Genomic DNA, 24,814 nt, shown 5'->3' with positions numbered 1-24,814 from the left:
CTATCAGGGAATAATAAAAGGCTGGTCAAGCATCAGTGAGTATCCACATGAGATTAGTTAACATAAATTTGTAGAAGATACACCCAACAGCAGCGTAGACTCCTTGGAGGTTGTAGTGAGGGGAAAGAGGATTTTTTAGGAGGAATAAATCAGGGAGAGAGTTAGCTGGAAGGTCATGAGTAAACAGAAAACTCTAAGACATTTTCTTTTTTTTTTTTGGTGCTATTTAATGCTTGCCATGACCAACTCCTTATCACTCTCTACTTCAAGGAAGTGCACATGATTCAGAGTAATGATCAATTTTAATCCTAGAGGACTGATGATGAATAAATTTTCCTCCTCTCAATAAGGACAAGGTCCTAATGATGCAGAATAAACTTTAAACTATGTCATGAGTCTTTTTTTTTTCTTAAGAGCCAGCTGTTAAATGTTTACCAGCACACACCTGGCTGTGGAGGTAAAATGCTGTATTTGTTCAATTCTGCTTAACTGCTGTTCTTTCTTAAAGGTAGAATACAATTGATGAGTGAAGGAGCTTGGGTCTACTACGTAGTGACAGTGACTAAGAAAACCAAAAACATCAGGAAACCAACAAAAAAGTATTTATGGTGTATAGGCATATAATTTCTGAGTAGTCTATAAGTCCTCAGCATTTTTAATTTCTTCAACTAAACTATATTTTCCAACATATTTTTCACTAGAATTAATACAGGTTGAGAAAGTTTTGGGGCAGAAGATGAGATTTTAGCTGAAACTTGAAGGAAGCCTGGAAGCTGGGGAAGAGAGGGGCAGAGATGAGGAGGGAGAGGCTTCCGGTAATGTGGGACAGCCAGAGAAAATGCCTAGAGCTGAGAGATGTCTTGTTTGAGGAATAAGGAAGTCAGTATCACTGGATCAAAGAGTATAAGTAAAGGTGTAAATTATAAGAAGGCTGCAAAAGTGGAACAGAGGCAAGGTTTTGAACACCAAACAAGGGAGTGAAAAGGTCTGACTTGGGACAGAGGCTGATATCAGTTTGGCAGTGGTATGGGAGATTAGATTCAATAGGAGAGAGACTGAATTCATGGAGATCAGGTATGTAGGAATCTATTGCTATAGTCCAAGAGAGAGTAGATGAGGGCCTAGAGCCTGCAGCCTCGAGGCCTCTAGGTCCTCAAGTGCTGCCCTTTGACTGAATCCAAACTTCACAGAATAAATCCCCTTAAGAAAAGAATTTGTTCTGTAAAACTTGAACTCAGTCAAAAGGCTTCACCCAAGGACCTAGAAGGTCACATGTGGCCTCAAGGCCACAGGGTCCCCACCCCTGGACACTGTGGAGGTTGCAGTGTGAATAGAGAGAAGGGACAGCTACATGATTAAATCAAATCAATAAGATTTAGCAAATGATTGGATGTGGAGAATCAGTGAGAGTGAAAAGTAGATGATGACGTTGATATTATCAACTGGGTTACTGGAAGGATGGTAGCATACAGAACAGAAAAAGAGAAGCTGGCAAGAAGATTGGGTTTAGAAAGAAACATAAATGAGTTTTGTTCTAGACATATGATCATTTATGAGTGTGTTCATAATACTCATTTTATTTAATCTTGAAAAGATGAAATGTTTACTTCATATGTGGCAACTCTTCCAGAAGTCAGCAAGAATTGGAGGTCTTGCAGTTAGACAGAACGCAGGCACTGAAATCCACTCCACCCCCAACATGACTTTGAACTTTAGAGAAAGAGACCACGTGCAGAGAAGTGCAAAGCAATCACACAGAGAGAAAAGGAGGGGGAAGGTAACACCCGGGGCTGCTTCTCCTGCCAAGTCAACTGAAAAAAGGGGATAAGGTTCAGGTTTCTATACTTTGCAACAGAAATTGGAGGAGAGGACACGACTGGACAACGACTGAAGAAGGGCAAAGCAGATCTGAACCAGAGATTTCTATAGCCAACCATGGAGAAGAAACAAGTGCCTGCAGGTGAGGGACCATATTTCAGTCCACCATGCTGTTTATTCATTTATTTGACCCAGAGGAGAGACATCCCTAGAAATCCCTAGGGGCAGCTAGGTGGCCCAGTAGATAGAGTGCAGGGGCTACAGTCAGGAAAATCAGAGACACACACAGTAGCTGCGCAACCCTGAGCAAGCCACTTCACCTCTCTTGGCCTCATTTTTCTCATCTGTAAAATGGAGATAATAATAGCACTTGCCTCCCAGGGTTATTGCAAGGATAAAATGAGCTAATAAGCGTAAAGCCCTTAGCACAGTGCCTGGCACATAGTAAGCACTATATAAATGTCAGCTATTATTATTACAACATACATAAAGACCTTTGCAAACCTTGGAGTGCTATAAAAATGTGAGCTACTGTCATTATCATTATTATCATATCTAACCAGGGAAACATGTTGCAATGAAAAGAGTGCTGCATCTAGAATCATAGATGTAGGTCCGTTTTTGGCTTTGCCACTTATCTGCGTGGTGGGAGGGCTTGTCATTGGGTCTCAGTTTCCCTATCTGTTAAATGAGTGACTTAGACTAGCTGCTTTATAAGCAGTAGCTTGCTGGAGACAGCTCAAAAATTCTTTCTTTGTCTCTCTCTGTCTCTGTCTCTCTTTCTCTGTCTCTGTCTTCTCTGTGTGTGTGTAGTATGTATTTATGTATGTATGTATATGCATACATATATGGTATAACTACTATATGTGTACATATGTGTATACATGTATATATACATATGCATGCATGTACATGTGTGTATACATATGCATATATGTATACATCAACATCTGCATCTCCATAGACATAGACATAGACATATACAATATACATACATCAGCTCAAAGTATGTTAAGTTTTCAGTGGGAGCATTTATACCTCGGAAATACAAACTGGGGCTTGATTTGTTGATTGTCTAGACTTAATAAAGGGGTGGAGAAAATGTTAACAATGCAGATTAAGCTGGAAAGTATGTCTTTTTTTTTCAGAGAGCCTATTACTAAACATTTACTAGTACACTGCTATCTGTAAGTTCCCTTCCAACTCTAAATCTATGATACTATTATCTTTTTAATAATATTTTATTTTTCTCAATTACATGGAAAGACAATTATCAACATTCATGTTTTTTTTTATTTTAGTTCTACATTTTCTTTCTCCCTCCCTCACCTTCCCCTTCCCTGAGACAGTAAGCAATTTAATATAGATGTTATCCTAAGGAAAAAAAATTTCAAATATATTTACCATTCAGAAATTATATGAAATTCTTTCACTATGAGCGAGATCACTGAACACACATGAGTTTGTGAAGCTTGCACAGTTCTGTAAATATTTCTTTAGCTCTACCACCCCTGCCAGCTGTTAGATTTGGATGCAGCATTTCCTTGTGACCAGACAGTTTGGTGCTACAACTCAGCCAGAAAACAGAGATCTGGAGCCACTTTATCCAACACACCCAGGAAATCAATAGGAAACCAGCTTAAGAAAAAAATGCAGAACTGATCCTTTATTTGAAATGGTTTAAAATAGCCTGTCAACTCAGGGAAAGTACAGTAAAGAATAGACAATTTCAGCCAAGCAGTTGGTTTTGAAACAGAAAATAACTGATATTTCTTTCTTAATTTAAAATTTTGCCGGGTTTTTTTTACTAGCATCTTTGTTCCTCAATATATTCCCTCCTCTTCCTCTCCCAGAGAGCCACCCTTTATAAGAAAAAAACAGAGAAAAAAATAACAGAGATTTCTATTTCACATTAGAGATCACAAGTATGTTATGTACATTATCTCCCTTCGGCCCCATGACAATCTGTAATTACTACAGGCATGATTATCCCTATTTTATAGATAAGGAAACTGAGGCTCAGAGAGGGGAAATAACTTGCCCTCCATCATGGTGCGAGTATCAGAGACAGAATTAGAACCCAGGTCTTCATGATTCCAACCATAGTAAGCTATCTACGATTCTGCTCATTATATATGGGACCAACTCCAGCTATTATGCCACTCACTATACACTACACTTGCATCTCCCGTTCCCCCCACCACACACACACACACACACACACACACACACCATATAGAACCACAATCAAATCAGCTCCACCATTGATCCTTATAAGGATGGGTCAATCTACTTCTCTATGGCTCTGCCCAGCATCCTTGAGAGTAATAGCCGCTCCCTGGCCACCACTCCCCCATGCATGTTGTTGTTGTTGTGGTGGTGGTTGTTGTTGTTGTTGTTGTTCAGTCATCTGACTCTTCATGACTCCATTTGGGGTTTTCTTGGCAAAGATATTGGAATGGTTTGCCATTTCCTTCTCATGCTCATTTTTACAGAGGAGGAAACTGAGGCAAACAGGGTTAAGGAATTTGCCCAGGGTCACACAGCTAGCAAATATCTGAGGTCACATTTGAACTCAGCTCTTCCTGACTCCAGACCCAGCACTCTATCTACTACATCACTTAGCTGCTGCCCATGCATCTTAGACTATTAGCTACTTCACTTCTGCCTTTGTATCCCCAGCACTTAGGACAATACTTGACATAAATACTTGACTTAAATAAATGCTTTGACTTAAATAAATACTTGACTTAAAATAAATGCTTTTTCATTCATTCAAACCATTCATCCATTATGCAGATTGGCTGTATACACTAATCATTAGCCCTCTACATACCTGAAAGGACAGTTATAAATTCTAAACTTCTCGAGTTCAGAAACTGTTTCCTTTTTGTCTTTGCATCTCTAATATTCATCACAGTGCCTTGCTAGGTATGTAACAGTCACCTAATAAATATTCATTAAACTTCACCTCTCCATGCTTCAATTGCTTTATCTGTAACCAATCAATCAACAAGCATTTATTAAACACCTGTTGTACGTCAGGCATTATTCTAGGCATGAAGAACATGGGAAAAAGTGAAATAGTCCTTGAGGAGCTTAAATCCAGGCAGACAAGATAACATATACATATACAGGAATATAAAAATACATACAAAGTGAATTGGAGGGGGCAGCACTAGCAGCTGATGTCATGGAGGTGGTAGTACTTGAGCTGAGCCTTGAATAATAGTGGAATTTGAAGAGATGAAAATAAGGAGGCTAGTCCCAGGCTAGGGTGAGGAAATCCAGTATAAAGACCTGGAGATGGAAGGTAGAGTACCATAAATGAGGAAGAACAGAAGGTCAATTTGCCTAAACTGAAGGAGAGTGATGTCCAATGAGGCTGGAAAGGTTGGTTGGGGCCAGGATATGAATGTCAACAGAGAAGTTTATATTTGATTCTAGAGCCAATAAGAAGTCACTGGAGTTTACTGAGTAGGATAGCAAAATCATCAGATTTGCACTTTGGGAAAATCTGTTTGATCGCTGGGTTGCATTAGGTTGAGGAAACAAGAGATCTGAGGCAGGGAGACCAATTTGAAGGCTATGTGATAATTCAAATAGTTGGTGATGAAAGCAAAGTGGTGGCTCTTAGTGGAGTGAAGATGAAGACTCAGAGGTAAAGAAGACAGGATTTGGCAGTTGGTTAGATATGTGAGTTACAAGAGAAGATTCAAAGCTGATGCTTTGTTTGTTAGCTGTTAGCTAGAGTTTGTTAGCTGAATGACTGGAAGGATAGCAGTGACCTTGTTGGAAGAATAGGGACACTCAGACAAGGGGTAGAGTGAGGTGGAGGAACTGTATGAGGGGAAGGATGATGAGTTTAGTTTTAGATATATTGATATGGGAGATGTCTAGGGAACATCCAGTTAAAAATGCCCAATAGTGATGTGAGAGCTCAGGAGAGAGACTAGGTTTTGAAACAGAAATCTGAAAGTCATCAGCATGGGGATGATAATGAAATCCAAGGGAGGTGATGAAGTCACTAAGAAGGAATGTAGAGAGAAAAAAAGCCCAGGGCCCAGAATAGAGCCCTGGGATATGCCCACAGATGGGGGGGGGGGTCACATCCAGCTATAAATCTCTGCCTCTATGAACCTGTGAATTGCATTTAACTTATTTAATTATTGATTAGGCGTAATAATAATATAGAATGCCCATGACACTTCCATTTTTTCATAGCTGCCTCCATGCCTAGCATGCATTTCATTCTCACATCTGCCATGTAGAATCCTAAATTTCCTTCAAAATTCAGCTCAAGCACCACCTTCTACATAAAATCTTTCCTGTTACCTCCCCCCACAAACACATACAGCTACAAATACTTTCTCCTTTACTTTTTGTATATACTGATATATGTATATGTTTATCTCCTTTGGTAAAATATAAGTTTCTTGAGGTTAGCGATTATTTCCTTCCAGTCCTTGTGTACCCAGGAGCTAGCAAGCGCTTGACACATAGTAGGTGCTTAATGCTTTTTAGTTGATTTTTAATCTTTCATTCTAAAAAAAGAAAGGAAATGAAAGGGAGTCTTTCACTCTCTACTGTGTCTGAAAATGTACATTTTGAACCTCAGAGAGATGTCCCTTGCATCTAACATATACCCTCTAAGGAGAGCAGCCTTCCCTTCCTAAAAACAAATGCGTTCTCCTGGGTCTCCCTCAGTTTGTCTGGGCTGACAATAGGATGTGGATTAATTAGTTTTTCCTTCATAGATCATCAGCCTCAAGAGGATGGAAGAAGGGTCAGGTTTGTTTACTTTGGATCTCTTAGAAATGCTGTTACCAGCACACTGGATTTCCTGTGACTGGAAAAATGTGATGTCATGGTATAGAATCGGTATGGAAAGGAGGTTGGGTCTCTACAACATATAAAAGGTTTTCAGCCCTGCTAGACCTCAGACATGTTCTCAGCACTTTCCACTGTGGGTCTTTGGCATACTCCCCCTACTCCTCCCACCTACTCATCCAACACCCTCTCAAGAAGACTTTTTTTCAGAACTTTGTGACTTAAAAGTTCTGTCAGTTTCAAGCTATTTCCTAGGACTGGCTGCTATTGAATAATGCAGAATTCCTCATCCAACCAGGAATCTTTCCTTAATCAGAGACCTAACTTGTCAGTCAACAAGCATTTATTAAGTGCCTACTCTGTGACAGGCATTCAGTCAAGCATTTGAGAACACAAAGGCCAAAACAAAAAATCCCTTCTCTCAAAGAGCTCACAATCTAATGTGAATTTGCTCTAAGTTTCTTACTTGGAGGTAGCCCGCAGAGATCTTCTAAGACCAGGGGATTAATATATGGCTTCTATAATTTCTCTGAGCTGACACATAAGGAAGAGCCAACTATGGAACAGCATGTGTGTATGTGTGTTGTGTGTGTGTTTTGTGTGTGTATGTGTGCATGTGTTTTGTGTGTGTGTGTGTGTGTGTGTGTGTGTGTGTGTGTGTGTTGGGGGTAATCTTTGACCTTTGACTTGAAAAATCCAAAAGTTGGAAGAAACCTCAGGGGGCTGGACTCAGAGTTAGGAAGTCCTATCTTTGATACATGCTAGTTATATGGCAAGACACTGTACCCATCAGTGTCCCCCAGACTACTCAACCTACTGGGAAAGCAGGTACTGACCTGCATTGGTAGAGTGGGTTTCCATATCAAGAATTCCCTATAACAACAATTGTGGCAAAAAAAAGTGCTTTTACCTATGTTAACAGAAAGAAAATCTTGGCATTGCCTGCACTCTTCTTTCCCAACTAATTACTTGTTGATCTCTCTTACCATTTGAGATTTGAGACATTTCTCAAACAGCTCAAGAAATAAGCCTATCTCCACAACTGCATTATGAAATATTGAGCGTTATCAGCATACTGAGCATCCTTTGAAATTCTCTTATCTTAATGTGGACACAATCTATGAATACGGTTTCTGTGTGTGTGTGTGTGTGTGTGTGTGTGTGTGTACATGGTTTTTTTTTTATCCTTTTGGCTCTCCTACCTGACCATAATGGTTGGTGTTTTCAAAAATTTAGCCTTGCCTCTATGAACATGAATATTCCAGAACTGACAACACTTTAGGGAGCAGTTCAGTGCAGGGGGTGTTTAATTGTTTGTGAGAACAATCTGTGCTCTGGAAACAAACAGGTTTCATAATCACCAGCTGGGAAAAGATAACTGAATAAATATACCTGCCCCCGTTCCACAGCTAAGCTCAGACAAGAAGAAGTCACTAGCATGAGCAATTCAGTGACCTGGCCTTCGGAAGGTTGCTCCTTGCCCAAGCTGTTGCCAGAACCTTACTAGTGTGGTCTTTGTATTTCAGCAGCATACTTGCATTCCAATGTCAATACGTTTGTTTATTTATAGCCTTTGTTAAGGGCATGTAGTGTGCCAAACATTGTACTGGATGCTTTACTGAGAGGTCAGTGGTTATTGAGTGCAGTGCCCCCTATACATAGAACTATTTTGTTTGGAAGTAGCATGATATGATGGAGAAAACCATATGACCTAGGTCTGAATTCTAGTTCTACAAATTACTACCTGTGTGACCCTATGTGGATCAATTAACCTCTTTGGGTATCTTTGGATTTGGAGTCTGATGACTTGAGTTCAAATGCCAACTCAACCCCCTTACCATCTATGTAACTTCAGATAGTGGGACAGCGAGGTGGTGCAGTGGCTAGAATGCTAGGTCTGGAGTCAGGAAGACTGACCTTCTTGAGTTCAAATCCAGCCTCGGACCAGGGTATTTTCAGGACCATTTTTTTAGACTTATGATTATAATATGTGACCATGAAGCAAAATGAAGATAACTGGTCCATTTAGGATTGGAAGTCGATTTGTTTGTCTATACTTATCACCCAGTTAGTGTCTGAGGCCAAATTTGAACTCAGGTCTTCCAGACTCCAGGCCCAGAGCTCTATCCACTGTACCACCTATCTGCCTCCTGGAATAATCATGAGACTTCACCTTTAAAAGCAGTAGTAACCAAGGTAAAATTTGAAATGTTCAAAACCTAGACTCACAGGATCTCCTTAGGCCAAACTGAAATTCTCTATAGGACCTTTTTAGTTTGTGATTTTTCCCTCTGGTGTTTGCATAAGGTCCAAAAAAATACCATGCTTTGTTGGGACCAAACTTCAGGCAACGCAGGTAAATTACCACAGAAGAATGAGACCATAGCTGTGGTTCCTGTGGTTCTTCTGGTATTCTCAATAATTTGTGGGAAGTCAGAAATACAGCATAATCTTACCTCTGATTTTACTGAAAGCAAGAAAACAACTTTGGAGAAGTCTGCTTCAGCATTTGTTTGTATAATTAAATTTAGGACAAGGCAGCCATATTCCTCTGCCAAAAAGTGATTCAGATAAACATTTTACTGTTTTTATAAGTAAAGAGGAAAATGGCAGGAAACTGTATTGCTAGGGATTACTTTAAGACACCGAGGCAGCAAGATGGCATGGTGGAGAAAGTGCCAACCTTGGAGTCAAGAGGACCCGAGTTCAAATCCTTCCTCAGATGCTTACTAGTTGCATGTGCCTAATTTCCTTAGTCACAGTTACCTCATGCATAAAATGGGGATAATAATAGTATCTTCCTTTCAAAACTGTTGTTAGGACAAAATGAGGCAATATTCATAAACATGCTTTACAAACCTTGAAGCACTATATCAGTGCTAGTTACTATTATTTTAATTAGCAGTAATTTTTTTTAAAGTTTCAAGACATGTTCTGTAGCTAGCACAAATTCACTCAAATGTCCTAAACCATCACTAGCTCCAGAAGAATACCAGTTAGATATCATAGTAATATTAACCTCTGGATCATCAAGAAAAGCATGACCTACCCATTCAGATGTTTGATGTGGTAAGGCAATGGGATATAAATTAGTAACATTTTCATAATAAAGAACATGGAAGTAGCTGAAGTTGGAAGGTATTGAGAAATACATTTCAAGATGTAACTGAGACGGTAGTATGCTAAAGGAAAGGGGAAAACACTAATGTCTAACTATTACCATTATCCCTTCTACATCACAAGTTTTGATATATCATGGATCAGCATAAGAAATTAAAGAAGAATATTTGGGGAGTTTGGTAGAAGCAGCAGATAACATATGAAGGCTAGCAGATGACACAGAAAATGTTTAGAAACTCAGAAATGCATAAAATATGTGCATAGTATTATATAATATCAATATATTTTATCTTTCAATACCATAATAATTCAGACTTCTTCTCTGGCATGAAAGGAGGGCTAAAAATTTTACATGGATTTTCCAGATCACAGGGGCACCCCTCCCTACCCCTAACTCCAGGATGTGAAAGGGATATGTGTATTTTATAAAGATGCCTAACACGAAGACATCAGTAACTACCTGTTCATGTCTACTTTCTTATTTGTATAAAATCTTTATGAGAATGACCAATGCAAGCAAGCTTTTACATATGATTTTCCACAGCAGACCACATCTTCTGAAAGGAACAGAACAGTGGTTCTTTGCTTTTTCTATGTCATGGACCCCTTTGGAAGTCTCCCAAAACCTGTGGTTTTCTTCTCAAAATAATGTTTTAAAATGTATAAACAAAATACATAGGATTACAAAAAGAATCAGCTATACTGAAATGTAGTTATAAAAATATTTTAGAAAACAAGATCATGAACCTCAGGTTAAGAACCCCTGATACAGAGAATGCTTATTTTCACTATATTCATTGTTTAGTGATTACCAAAGTTTTTAAAAACCAAAACATCATTTTAACACTAACATTTTGGTGATGCTAATGTGGCTATGACTCTTACAACGTTATAATCTCTGGAAAATCTAAGCTGTGAAAGATGCAGGGTGGATAGAAATAGACCACAGCACATTTCTAGTCTAAACATGGGAAAAATTGCTGGACCCAGGGAACTGGGGGCTCTAGGCCCTCTCCCTCTTCACTATGGCCAGCTGGGTGGTACAGTGGGCAGAGCACCGGGCCTGAGTTCAAATTCAGCTTTAGAAATTTACTAGCTATGTGACTCTTAGCAAGTCAACCTGTTTGCCTCAGTTTCCTCATCTAAAAAGTGAGAATAGTAATAGTAGTCTGCCTTCCAGGGTTGATGTGAGAATCAAAAGAGATCCTCACTATAGAGCGCTTAGCTCAGTGTCTAGCACATAGTAAATGCAAGCTATTATTATTAAAAGGCCTTAGCTCTGTTCTAATGCATATGGATCAGGTTTAGCCCTGGGAGAGCCTCACCACTGAAAAGAAGGGGTTTTTTGTTTCTCTCTTTCTTTTTCTCATGCTCTGGCTCTTTACACTCCTACTTTGGAGTCCTAGGGGAAATTATTTAAAAGTTTAGCTTTGGGCTTATGTCAAGGGTATCCTCAAAGTAGGGAGTAGAAAGGTACAATGCAAAGTAGATGCAGAATAGGATAATGACTTATTTCCTCTACATAGAAGAAATGATTAATACACATGAAACCCACAAGCTCACATTGCCAGAAAAACTTAAACAAGAAGCAGGAACTTAAAACTACCATCATCCTCTCCTGGAAGGTTGATAGTTAAAATAAGGCATAATGCAATTTGGCAGGCAGCTGAATAAGCATTTTTGTATTTTACCTTGGCTAAGCACTATCTAAACAATGTCTTCCAGCAAACCAGGTCAGGGTTTGCTTGGGCTCATTTTCACCTCCAAAAACTGCTACAGCGCCATAGTGAGCCACCTCCTTTAGCGGTGCCAGCACAGACTAAGGACCCAAGACCTCCCCAATTCTCACACTCACAAGATTGCCTCTGTGGGTAGATGGGTCCATCTTGGGATTGCTGTTAATTCACCTACGGTCAAGACAGAAGAATAAGCCAGAAAAAAGAAGACGGGGAACTCAAGGTCCAGGCTTGTTGCACCTAGCCACAAATCTGTTTTAGATACCACATGCCCACAACCACTATGGTGCCAGGGCTGGGGGAAAATGAATGGCTTCACTTCCACTGTCATAGAAAATCTAGTGAGGGAGAATGCCTTACCATGTAAGAGTTAAAGGAAGAGAATGAACCAGAAATAGTCTTTTGTTTTTAGCCTTCAGCCTTCCACCCCACCACCTCCACTTCCCACCCCCCCACTCCCCCCACCCCTGCTACTGCTGCTGTAAGACAAGGGAAGGACCAATGAACCACACAGGATTTGCTGCCTCATGACAAAGCACCAAGACTTCCAACACTGAGCTACACATGTGTCCAGAAATTGTCTGGGAAATAAAAGCCATCTTCATGCATGCTGAATGGAGTTAATTCCCTGCTACACTAGTATTTCCAGTGAGGACCTATGTAGCATGAGGAATATATTCAGGAAATTTATGACTGAGAAAAGGAAGCAGGACGGTCATATAGCAAAGGTGAGGGGAATAGACAGACAATCCCTGAGCTCTACCCTTGTATCCACAAAATATGAAGAGACGAAGGAGTAGGCTTCTAACATGTTACTAAAGGCGCTAACCTCCTAGACAGGAGCACCACTAACCACACCTGAGCAAGGAGAGTAAAAGGAAGGCAAACTCATTTGTGGTGAGGGGTGTGGCCGACATTGACCCTTGAGGGTTTGGAGGTGGAGAGAGCAGAGATCCTGAGATACCACAAGGTCTCTGCCAGGAGCATGCCCATCCCACTCACCTCCAAAAGCAGAGTCTGATTTTAACTAAAAATTCTTGATAACTATGTGCTAAGTTCACATCTGTTTCTTCACACTTGACATCCAATAAAAAAAGATTACTGGTTAGAGGAAGTGGAGAGGAGGAGCCTTCAGAGCCAACTAATGGATGCTTTTGGATGAGGGGCTGAAAGAGAATCTGAAACTGATAGCCCTCTCCTAAATCCCCAGAGAATCATGTTAGATCTGGAAGGGACTTGAAGATCATCTGTCATTGCCTTCACTTTCTTTTTTTAAATTTTTTTAATTTATGAAATAAAACAAGAATTTCCATAACATAGCAGAATTTTTTTTAAAAGATTATGATTGCACATGAAACTTCACATCTATTATGCACAACTTGCCATTCCTTTTAAATACATAAAAATCATGTAAATTTCTTTTTTTTCTTCCCTTCCTCCTTCCCACCCTAGAGATGTCTATCATTAATATATATATATATATATATGTGTATGTGTGCAAGTGTGTGTGTGTGTGTGTGTGTAAAATTATTCTATACATACTTCTATTTATCAGTTCTTCCTCTGAATGCAGATAATGTCTTCCTTCATATGTCCTCTGTAGTTAATTTGGGTATTTCCTTTCCAGGGGAGAAAAATGAAGATTCTGAAAATGGAGAATGCCTTCTCCTAAAATGGAGGCTAAGTCAAACAGAGACTAAATTTCACAGATTCCTCCATGCTTTTAGAACTAGAGGGAAACCAAGAGATCCCTTCATCCGACCACATTCTACACAACAGGTAAACAGCATTAGTATCACAACAAGGATTATGCCCCAAATCTCCTGAATCCTAGCCAAGGCATTCTATTGAAATGTGTCTTCCCTCAATATATTGTGGCCCCCATTAAGGGTGTTTTGGTAAATGTTTAACAACTGGTTCTCCAGGGGAAGAAAACTATATGCATGGCACACTTTTAGGTTTAATGTACTTTATTATCCTATTCTCCATCACTTTCTTAAGTCTAGACAATCAACAAAACAATGACTCCAGCCCTAATTTATAACATGTGACTATTCCAAAGGTGTAAATGTGCACACTAACAATTTAACAATCAACTCTTGTGATGCTGGATCAAGGACCTCTGCCCCCAGCCCTTCTATAACAGCAATCTTGGCTCTTGTGACTCAGGACAAGCAGCTGAGCTGGACACTTAACCTCTCACAGCCTCAGTTTCATCAACTGGAAAATAGGAATAATAACAGCACCTATCTCACAAAGTTATTGTGAGAATCAAATGATAATATTTAGAAAGCTTTCAGAAAATCTGCAAACATTTGGTACATGCTTGCTATGTCATTCACTAATATTTCAAGTGACAATATAAATGGGTGAATTCCATCATTAATGAAAATGAATATAAACTCATATTTCAAATAACCCCCCAAATTTTCCATTTGTGCCTGACTTCTCATCAGATCTGATTCCTTAATTGTTTTTTACCTCACACTGTGGTTAACAAAGAACTTTCACCAGGAAGAAGTGTCGCTCCTGTTGCTATCTTGTTGTTTGCCTGTGTTTACATTATCAGTATCTTCAATCCAGTTTCTTTAGAAGAATTTTTGTCAATACCACTCCCTTTGGTGACAGTTATTTTCTTAAAACAAGAAAACATAATTCATATATATAATTAATTGTGGTAATAATAGGTAGTGCAGGGAGCCTCCAAGCCTGGAGTCTCATCTTCCTGAGTTCAAATCCGGCCTCAAACACTTGCTAGCTGTGTGACCTGGGGCAAGTCACTTAACCCTGTTTGCCTCAGTTTCCTCATTTGTAAAATGGGCTGGAGAAGGAAATGGTAAACCACCCCAGTATCTTTGCCAAGAACACACCAAATGGGGTCATGAAGAGTCAGACAGAACTGAAAAAAACTGAAAATAACAATAAAAATAATAATGACAGCTAACATTTATGCAGCACCTATTAGGTGCCACAAACTGTGCTAAGCCCTTTATATCATTACCTCATTTGATCCTCGCAATAGCCCTGGGAGCTAGATGCTATTATTATGCCTATTTTGCATATGAAGAAACTGAGGCAAACAGGTGAAGTGACATGTCCAGGATCATATAGCTAAGAAGTGTCTGAGGTGAGATTTGAATTCAGGTCTTCCTGACTCCAGGCCCTGTATAACATAATAATACATCATAATACACTAACAGTAAATCATACCATGTAGTACATCATGTAGTACATATGTAACACATCATAATACACTGAAAGTGAATGACTACTATCAACCCCAGCTTACGGAATTCCCATTCTTCTCTCATGATATCTTGACATGATATATAACCATCTGACATTCATACTGAGTGAAGCTGCCAGTAACAATTTTCATATTAAATATTGATTAAAATTTAATTTATTTCTTATTTAAGGTTTAAAATGGGAAGGAGTACTATTATTTTCTTCCCTTACTCCACTGGATCATCATTAGGACACCACTTGGAAGGTCACTGCCTTTGAAAACCACCCATGTCTGGCACCTTAAATTTCCCTCCCTGGGTCAAAGCCTCAGTCTAAGTCAAAAAAAGTTGCTGATTTGATAGAAGCAAGAGTGTTCTAGATCCAGCTCATACCAGCTCATAAGAGCAACTTGTTAAATTTTTAATATGAACATTTACATACTAGACATCAGCAAACACCACAAATTTGGGCTTGATTTATAATTTTGTTGATTATCTCTTGATTAAGAAAGTGATAGAGAAAACATGAATAACGTAGATTTTTCCTGAAGAGCTGGGTATTAATTACTTACCAGCATACTCCTCAGCACACCCTTGGAAAATACAGCCTTGAAGGCTCCCTCCAACAAGGTTCTACCAATGGGGATCTTAAGACCCCATGATAGAGATAAGATTGTTCAGCAAAGTTTAAAACAAGGTGATGTATGCTCACCAAAGTGCATACCAATGGGGGTTATCTAGACTCTGTCTTGTGTAGCATCCAAATGGAAGGGAAAATCACTACAGATGATGAGGTCCTCCAGGTATTCTTTTTTACATTATAACAATAGCTAATGTTTACAGGGTGCTTTAAAGTTTAAGTACTTATATTCTCTACTTTGATTCTCATGATGACCCTGTGAGGTCAGTGTATTATGGCCCCCCATTTTATGATAAGAAAACTGAGGTTAAGAGAGGTTAAATGACTTGCTCTGAGTCACACAGCTAGAAAGTATCTGAGTTTGGAGTCCAAAAATCCATCTACTATTTTGCCTCACTACTAATCCTCAACTCTGATAATAATAAAGAGATTCCTCAAGGAGATCTTTAGTTACTCAAAAAGAGATCAACCTAGTAATCCATCCTCTACTCAGGAAAAACTAAATGGATGAATAATGTACACTGTCCAGATTATTCAATTAATCAAGTAACCAATAAACATATATTAAGCACTCACTATGTCCCTGGCACCGTGCTAATTGTTGGGATCCAGTGCTGGGATTCAAATTATTCAATGCAGTTTCAAGGGCAGCTCATGGAGTTAGTCCAAAAGTACATATATCTTTGACAAGCACTATAGATGGACAATAACTAGATCTAGAATTGAAGAGAGAGATAAAAAAGGACTGGGTTCCACTTGGAAATTGGCAACATTTTAGACAATCCCGAAATTCATTACATAAAAACATGTATTTTCAATATTTTCCAGCATTGAAATATTACATGAATCATGCATCGCTCTTAATAAAACTTGCAGATGACCCAGTGAAGAGTCAGTGAAGAGAGGCCTGGTGAATATGAGTAGGCTACAGTATATAACAAATGATAAGTTGAAAAGTAGTTGAGTGGGAAAAAAAATACAGGAGAAATATTATCAGAAAATGAAGTAGAGTGGTCATGTCACTAGATTTAGGCATAACGTATGCAGAATGCTATCCTAATAACAATAGAATGTCAAAGGATTTAAAGCAAGCTATCTAGAACTTCAAGGACAACCTCCATGAAGGATTTATGGAAAGACACAATCACAAAGGTTGAGAAGGCACTGATTAATTGCACAGTACCAGCATGGTGTATCCACATAGATGATATTCTGGATTCCTCCAAATAAAGACCTGAAATAAATCTTTGTACCCCAAAAAGGTAATTTTCAGCTCTCCACACCATCTCATTCACTAACAATGCAGGAGATACTTTATTGTATTTTGTCACGGTCTGAAAGTATTGCCCGCATCCTGCTCCTACTTGAATCTCCAGAACAGATCACAGAATCTGACACACTAAAGTAGAAATCCATTCAGCCAGGAGCATAATTTCTAATGATGGAGACAAGGTACAAATTGTTAGACAGTTTCTCTTTACATCCTCATGAGTAATAATTTTTAATATTTGAAGTTGTAATGCCAATCAGTGATTAAAGATCTTTCCCCACCCATTCAATAGGCCTCAGGTGGGGCCAGTTAAAGGAGGCTTGATTAGAAGCAGGCTTACACACTTAACCTGCTAAGTGCTAAGCCCCACCTGGGGAGCTAGTGCTGACTGGGCGTGAGGCCCTCAGGCCCTAAGAAGAGCATGTATATACCCAAAAAGTAGCCATTAAGGTCAGAATTCAGCCCGAGGAGAAGAAGTAAGAACTCTAAGATGACAGAGCTGAGAATCTGCAGACTATGGAGCTACAGAACTCAGAGGGCTGCAGAGAGAGTGCAGAGCAGAGAGTGGAGACCAGAGAACTGAGTGGGGAGACAATGCAGGCAAGCAGACAGTTGGGATTCATGAATGTTTACAGAAAGGCCCCAGCAGGGGGGAAGATGACTTGGTTCTTTGCTGTAATACTGCATTATAATTTCCTTGCTGTTACATTGAGGTGGACTTACTGTACTGGCTTTGGGATACAACTGTTACTACGTCAGGTTGGTTTGGGAATTTAATCCTCTGGTGTTTAAATTAATGTTATACTTCTCCTGCCTTCTTCCTAGAGAATCTCTTATACTTTGCAATTCCAAATTATACAGGCATGTCCATGGTCATCTTCAAAGTCATGAATCTTGCCTTACTGATACAGAAACTTCTACCCATTGGTCTTTGTCCTGTTTTTCTAGGGCGAGGTAGAACAAATCAAATCCTTCTTCTCTATGATAGACAAGACAGTTATCATGTCTTCCCTAAGTCTTCTCCAAATTAAACACCCCCATTTCCTTCAACTATTTCTCATATACTGTATTGTCCAGGCCCCTGACAACCCTGGTTGCTCTCCTCTCCATACATTTTCACACACCAATGTCCTTCCTAAACAGTGGCACTCAGAAATACACATTAATCATTCATTATTATGATCCTACCTGGTCTAGATAATGTTGGCTCTAACCCTTAGCTGAGCTTCTTCTTACTTAAAAATTATTAGTCGCCCTTGGCATTCATAGGATCATAATACTATAGACTTCAAATTGGTAAAACACTCTAAGTGTCTTCTTACCAGCACAGAATACAGTAATATTATCACCTCCCTTATTCTAGGTCATATTCTTCTATTAATGTTCAAATCAGTCTCTTTGGTTGCCATAGTACATTGTTGAGCCATAATGACCTTGTAGCCAGTTAAAATGAATCCCTATTTTCATATGAACTGTTATCCATGCTCCTCCCTCATGTAAGTACTTGCATAGCTGTTTTTTTTGAACCCAAGTGCAGGAATTCACATTTATCCCAAGTAAATTTATCTTATTAGGTAAGTCCCATTGTTTTAGCTTGCTAAGAGCTTTTTCCATCTTTATTTTGTCCTCTAATGTATTGGTCCTCTATACAAGCTTCACAAATTTAATAAACATTATCATCCTAAAAATTTTAAATGGGAATGGAAGTAGGACAAAGACAAATTCCTGGGGTATCCACTAAGAATTCTTCAAGGTTGACATCATTCACTATTCTTTGGGAATTGTCACTCGAGCAGTTCCAAATCCAGCTAACTGGATTATCATCCAGCTCACACCTCTCCATCTTGTCCACATGAAGGATTCTACCAAATGCCTTGCTAAATTCCAAGTATCCTATGTCTGTGGCATTCCCTTGATCTCACAGTCTAGTAACCCCGACAAAAATGGAAATGAGGTCAGTCTGATATGACCTGCTTTTGATGAAGCCAAGCTCTTCATGATTACCACTCATCATGCTAAGTGCTCACAAACCGTCCTTTCAGTAACACGATCAAGAATTTTCCAAAGAATCAAAGTCAAGGTCACTGATCAATAGTATGAAGAAATAATGTTCTCTCCTTTTGCAAATTAGAACTATATTTGCCTGCCTCTATACCTGTAGCATCTCTTCCGTTCTCCATAATTTTTCAAAGATCACCAATAATAACAGCAATCACAGTCACAAGTCCTTTTAGTATATCTTTCAGGAGCATATCACTTTTTCCTTTCAAATAATCTTGAATTTCCATTCTCTGGTTTGTTTGGTTGGTTTTTCACTTTATTTTTTATTTTATTTTTAATTTATGGAGTAAAGCAAGCATTTCTACAATATAGTATAATAAAAATATGATTGTACATGAAACTGCAAATCTACTATGCACAACTTACTATTCCTTTCAAATATACAACAAAATTATCATATAAAGTTCTTTTTTTCTTCCTTCCCCTCCTTCACCCTAGAGATGGCTCCCATTAGACACAAATTGAGGAGAGAGAGAGAGAGAGAGAGTGTTCTCTGGATGTAGATAGCATCTTTCTTCATATGTCCTTTATAGTTAATTTGGGTATTTATAATAGACAAAATAATTTATTTGCTCAAAGTCATTCTTAAAACAATATTGCTGTAACTAGATACAATGTTCTGGTTTTGCTCATTTCTATTTTCTGTTAACCATTTTTGTTCAATCCTTCCAAGTCTTAAAAACATTCTTCTTGGTAGAGAAAACAGAAGCCAAACAAAGGAAAAATAGTTCTGCCTTTTCTTAATCATTCATTATTATGATCCTACATGGTCTAGATAATGTTGGCTCTAACCCTTAGCTGAGCTTCTTCTTACTTAAAAATTATTAGTCCCCCTTGGCATTCATAGGATCATAATACTATAGACTTCAAATTGGTAAAAAATGTTCAAGATTATCTGGTCCATCTCCCTTATTTTACTATCACCTCCTAAAGCAGAATATCTTAACCTCTAAACTTGGGTTTGTTTGGGTTTTTTTAACATTGACTACTATATTCCACTGTAATTGATTTCCTTCGTGATCCTGTGTATTTAACGCATTTAAAAACATTACTCTGAGAAGAGGTCCACAGACTTCCCCCGTATGCCAATAGGGTCCATGACACAAAAGAGGTTAAGAATGCCTGTACTGAAAGGAACCTTTCCTAAGCTTCCAAGTTGTCAATGCTTTCTCCCTCCTGAAATTACCATGTATTTATCTATCTATTTAAAAGTAGATTCTCTCTGGGAGAATGGTAAGTTTCTTTCAGGTAAGTAAGATTTTGTTTTTAATCTTTGTATTCCCAATATTTTGCACACAGAAAACACTTAGCGAATGTTTGTTGCATCGCATTATAATGAACTAAATAGAATTATTGATAGGGAAATTGAGGGCCAAACAGCTTAATTATGATTTCCCTAAGGTCAAATAAGTAGTATTTGTCCAAACTAGTATTAGACCTCAGGTTCTCTGTCTCCAAATCCAGTTTTCTTTCCACTACACAATATTATTTCTCTTCCCTAGCTTCAGCTCAACTTTAGATTTCTTAGCACTATTTTTATATACAATAATTTAATATTCATTCTCTAATACTCTCTTTTGCTTCCATCTTACATAGGTCTTAAAATTTTATTTGCCACTCAATTCCTTCTGCTTCCACATTTTTTCCTTTTTAGGTATCTCCCCTCTCTTCTTCCTAAAGTTAAGTCAAATCAAAAATGTATAAGACATGGTTCTGGTGATATAAATAAGTATAAGCAAAAAGAAATAGTACCTGCCCTCAAAGAGCCCACATTCTAATGGAAGAAAACAATACCAAAATGAACTGGAAAGGGAGAAGGGAGAAGGGAAAAGTAGGTCAGGTAAAAATGGTGGCCAATCTGAATAATAATAGTTAACATTTATATAGTGCTTACTGTGCTGTATCTTTTGGTCCTTTCAACAACCTCAGAGGTAGGTTCTATTATTATCCTCACTTTATAGATGAGGAAACTAAGGCAAACAAAGATTAAATGACTGCTAACAGTCACAAAGCTAGTAAATGTCTGAGATTAGATTTGAACTCAGGTCTTCCTGACACTATATACTATGTCACCTAGTTGGCTGGTCTGGGTCCATCCCCAAAACAAAAGTTCCAGGAAGAACTCACCAATGGGAAAAGGAGCCTACAGAAGTGGAGGGAGATAGCAGCTAAGTCATAGTGGTGAATTCCTTTTCTGAATTGTTTGTGTTCCAGTCTTCAGAATTTCATTCTTGAGATCTTCTCATCCATTTTGAGCCAACTTCGTCTGTAGAATTTTAGTCCACATTATCCTATCTTTCTTTACTCTGAACTCCCTGAACTGTGCTCTTCTAAGATCTAAGATATGTTTCAGACTATACCCAGCTATCCTTTCCCTATCCATCATGTACACTAAGAGTTCATGGTCACTTCTTCCCAAAGTTCGTGACATTTCTACTTTAAACATCCAGGTCCTCTGTATCGGTCAGAATCAGGCCCAAAATAGTAGTTCCTGATGTCACTTCCTCTACTTTTTGAAGAAAAAACCATATTTTAATAATGAATTTTTTATACTTTCTAGAGTTTTAAAGTTCATTATTTCCTTCCTACTTAACTTACAAGGAAAATATAAATATCACCTATTACTTACCTACTTAGAAGGTGACGTACTATGTCTTTTTCCCCTCAACAAATATTTCCTGGTTCTTGCTCCAAATCCAAAGCTGAACAGACTTTGGCCTGAAAGGGTTAGAAGTAATGTCATTACACACTTATTTCTGAGATGATCTAGTCAAAAGGATCAAAAGAATATAGTTGGAAATGGAATGATTCACAGATCCTGAGCAAAATGTAACACAAAAACTTTTGTGGGGGGAGCAGGCTAGGTACTGGAGGGTGGTACACAAGAAAGAATCCCCTAGGGGAAGTGAGGTGGTGCAGTGAATAGAGCACCGGTCCTGGAGTCAGGAGGACCTGAGTTCAAAATCCGGCCTCAGACACTTGACATTTACTAGCTGTGTGACCTTGGGCAAGTCACTTAACCCCAACTGCCTTGCCTTCCTCCCTCAAAAAAAAAAAAAAGAATGAATCCCCTTTCCCCAACTATACAAGGTCTTACAAATCCATTGGCCCTTCAAACTGAATGCAAATAAGAAGCAATGAATTAGTCAATAAACATCTGTTAAGCACCTACTATATGCCAGGCACTGTACTAAGTGCTAGGGACATAAAGGCAAAAGACAGTCCTTGCTCTTAAGGACCAATCTAATGGGGGAAGCAACATGTAAATAACTATATACAAACAATCTATATACAGGATGGATTGGAAATAATCACATAGAACCCCTAAAATATGTTATATCTGCTCAGCACTGTCCCCACAACAGATAGCAAGATAAAGAAATAGAAGGTCCAGCTAGGCCTCTCTCACATTAAGCAGGGGCATGGTGACCTGGGTCCCTGATTTTTATAGTTATGGCTCTTTACTTTTTCTCACGTAGGCCCAGCATTAGCCCAGGCAGTCTGTATCCAACCATCCTCATCATTAATATCAATTCCTCTGGACTTCGTCATGCTCCCTAGAAACTCATCATCCTGCAAGATTACCCCTCATCAGGACTCTTCCCCGAACCCCTTTCCTTCCTCTGACTGGAGAGGGCAGAAGACGGACATCGGATGGCTCTTCCCAGACCTTCTGCCCAGGGCTATCCCCTCATTTCCAACTTGGCTGCATTCCTACGGACTACATCATCTCTCTGCTCCCACCAGGGACCCCTTCCTTTCCGCTATCACTCCCCCACCCTTTCATGTTTCTTCTTTCGTGTTGTCCTCCCCCATTTGATGGTGAGCTCCTTGAAGAGAGGGATTGTCTTTTGTCTTTTGCTGTATCCCCAGTATTTAGCATAGTGCCTGGCACAAAGTTGATACTTAATAAATATTTATTAACTGGCTGGCTGGCTTTTGACTACGCCACTCCAACTTCCCCACTGAGCTGTACTGAATAAAGAGCTTTAACCACTAAAAGAGTTGTGCTGGTCTGATTCCTCTCTCTCCTGCTGGAACAAGAGAGGTCATTATACAGGAATCCTATGTAAGAGGAAGCTGTTTGCCAGTAGCAAGTTCCCGTCATTGACACTTGAAAGATGGTAGTGGTCAGTTGACAGAAGCCCACTTGTGAGGCTTTCTTAAAGACTCCCTCACTTAAAACCATGGATACTGTAACAGTGTGAGTGGCTACGTTTCCATGACACCAAAATAGCTAGTTCATTTAGTTGGTTCTATCAAACGACTTGTGATAACAGTGCCGTGTTCATGATGCTTTTGAATCAGTAGAATATAAGCTTTGTGAGAGCAGAGATTATTTTGGTCTCTTTCTTCCTTCCTTTCTTCCATCTTTTCTTTTTCTTTATTTCTTCCTTTCTTTTTTTATTTCTTTCTTCTTTTCTATCTTTCTTTCTTTTTCTTTTTTCCTTTCCTCCTTTCTTTCATCTTCCTTCCTTCCTTCGTTTCTTTCTTTCTTTTTCTTTCTTTTTTCTTTCTTTCTTTTTTCTTTCTTTCTTTCTTTCTTTCTTTCTTTCTTTCTTTCTTTCTTTCTTTCTTTCTTCATTTCCTTCTTTCTTTCTTTCTTTCTATTCCCAGTACCTACAGGCAGGCTTGGATAATAGATAGAATGCTGAACTTGAAGTCAGGAATTCAGTCAATTAGCATTTATTAAGCATCTACTGTTTTCCAGGATCTGGATTCAATTCTACCTCTAATGCCTACTAGCTGTGGACCTCAGACAATTCCCTTTGTCTCTCTGGACCTCAGTAGCCTCATGTATAAAATTAGGACTTTGCATTTTATGACCTCTAAATCTGCAATTCTATTTCTGGGAAAATCACTTAACTTCCATTTGGCTCAAGTAACCGTCTTACTTATTTACTAAACAAAAGATGTGTTGAATCCGCATTATGGACAACTCACAAATCCTTAAAGTATTTGAGTATCCTCAGTACATAGCACACTGCCTTGTACATAGTAAGCACTCAATAAGTGCTTGTTAAATTCAATTAGATTGGATTCCCCACAATTCCAATCATAGTTCTGGGAACAGAGCTGTTTAGTGAGTACCTGATGATTTGAATAACGGTATTAATGCATCTTACCTTTCTCAAAAAGGATTTGTGAAACCTCTGGTTAAATTTTGCAAAGATCCATGGTTTTGTACTCTGTCTTTTAGTTGCCCATTCTCTCATACACATTACCCCACCCCCAACCTCAAATCCAATCAGTTGCCAAGTCCCATAGTTTTTATTTTTATAACAACTCTTGTAGACTCCCCCTTCCCTCTTCTGACACTCTTGCCACCCTGGTGGAGGCCTCATCACCTCCCACCTGGACTATTGCAATAGCCTGCTGCTGGATCTGCCTGCCTCAAGTCGCTTCTCTCTCCAGCCCATCTTTCAATCAGCTTTCAAAGTGAACCTCCTCAAATGCATATATGACTATATCATCCCCCTATTCAACAAATTCTACAAGAACCCTATTATCTCCAGGATCAAATATAAAATCATCTGTTTGGCTTTAAGTCTTTCGTAACCTGGCCCCTTCCTACTTTTCTAGTCCTACTCCCCTCCATATACTCTTTGATCAAGCGACACTGGCTCGTCTGCTGTTCCTTGCACAAGACTCGCCATATCTCTGTTCTAAGCATTTTGACTGGCTCTGCCCCATCTCTAGGATTTTTTCCCTCTGCATCTCTGCTTCCTGGCATCCTTCACATCTCACTAAAGCCCCAGCTTTTGCGTGAAGACTTTCCTCCTTAACCTTAGTATCTTCTCCCTGAGACTACCCCAATTTATCTTTGCTGTATCTTGTTTGGACGTGGCTGCTTTGAGTTTTATCTCCTCCATTACACTGGGAGCTTCTTGAGAGCAAGAATTGTCTTTTACTTTTTTCCCTGCATCCTCAGCACTTAGCACAGTGCCTGGCACATGGCAGGTACTTCATAAATACTAGCAGACTAACAATAGCTAGAATTGATTTAACCATTTAAGGTTTTCAAAGTACTTTACAAATATTATCTTATTTGATAACTCTGGAAAGTAGGTGCTATTATTATCCCTGTTTTATAGATGAGGAAACAAGGGCA

General features: G+C 39.0%; 1 long non-coding RNA gene across 1 annotated transcript; it reads left to right on the top strand.

Annotated features, from left to right (window-relative positions):
• The first annotated feature begins 1,784 nt into the window (after positions 1–1,784).
• LOC118843797 lies at positions 1,785–22,704 on the top strand. The gene is made up of 3 exons (XR_005009941.1): positions 1,785–1,960; positions 13,132–13,283; positions 22,182–22,704. It is a non-coding gene; the product is annotated as an uncharacterized LOC118843797 (long non-coding RNA).
• The last annotated feature ends 2,110 nt before the right edge of the window (positions 22,705–24,814 follow it).

The sequence above is a fragment of the Trichosurus vulpecula genome, chromosome 3 (assembly GCF_011100635.1).
Source record: "Trichosurus vulpecula isolate mTriVul1 chromosome 3, mTriVul1.pri, whole genome shotgun sequence".
Lineage (NCBI taxonomy): Eukaryota > Metazoa > Chordata > Mammalia > Diprotodontia > Phalangeridae > Trichosurus > Trichosurus vulpecula.
This window is presented reverse-complemented; position numbering and strand designations above follow the sequence as displayed.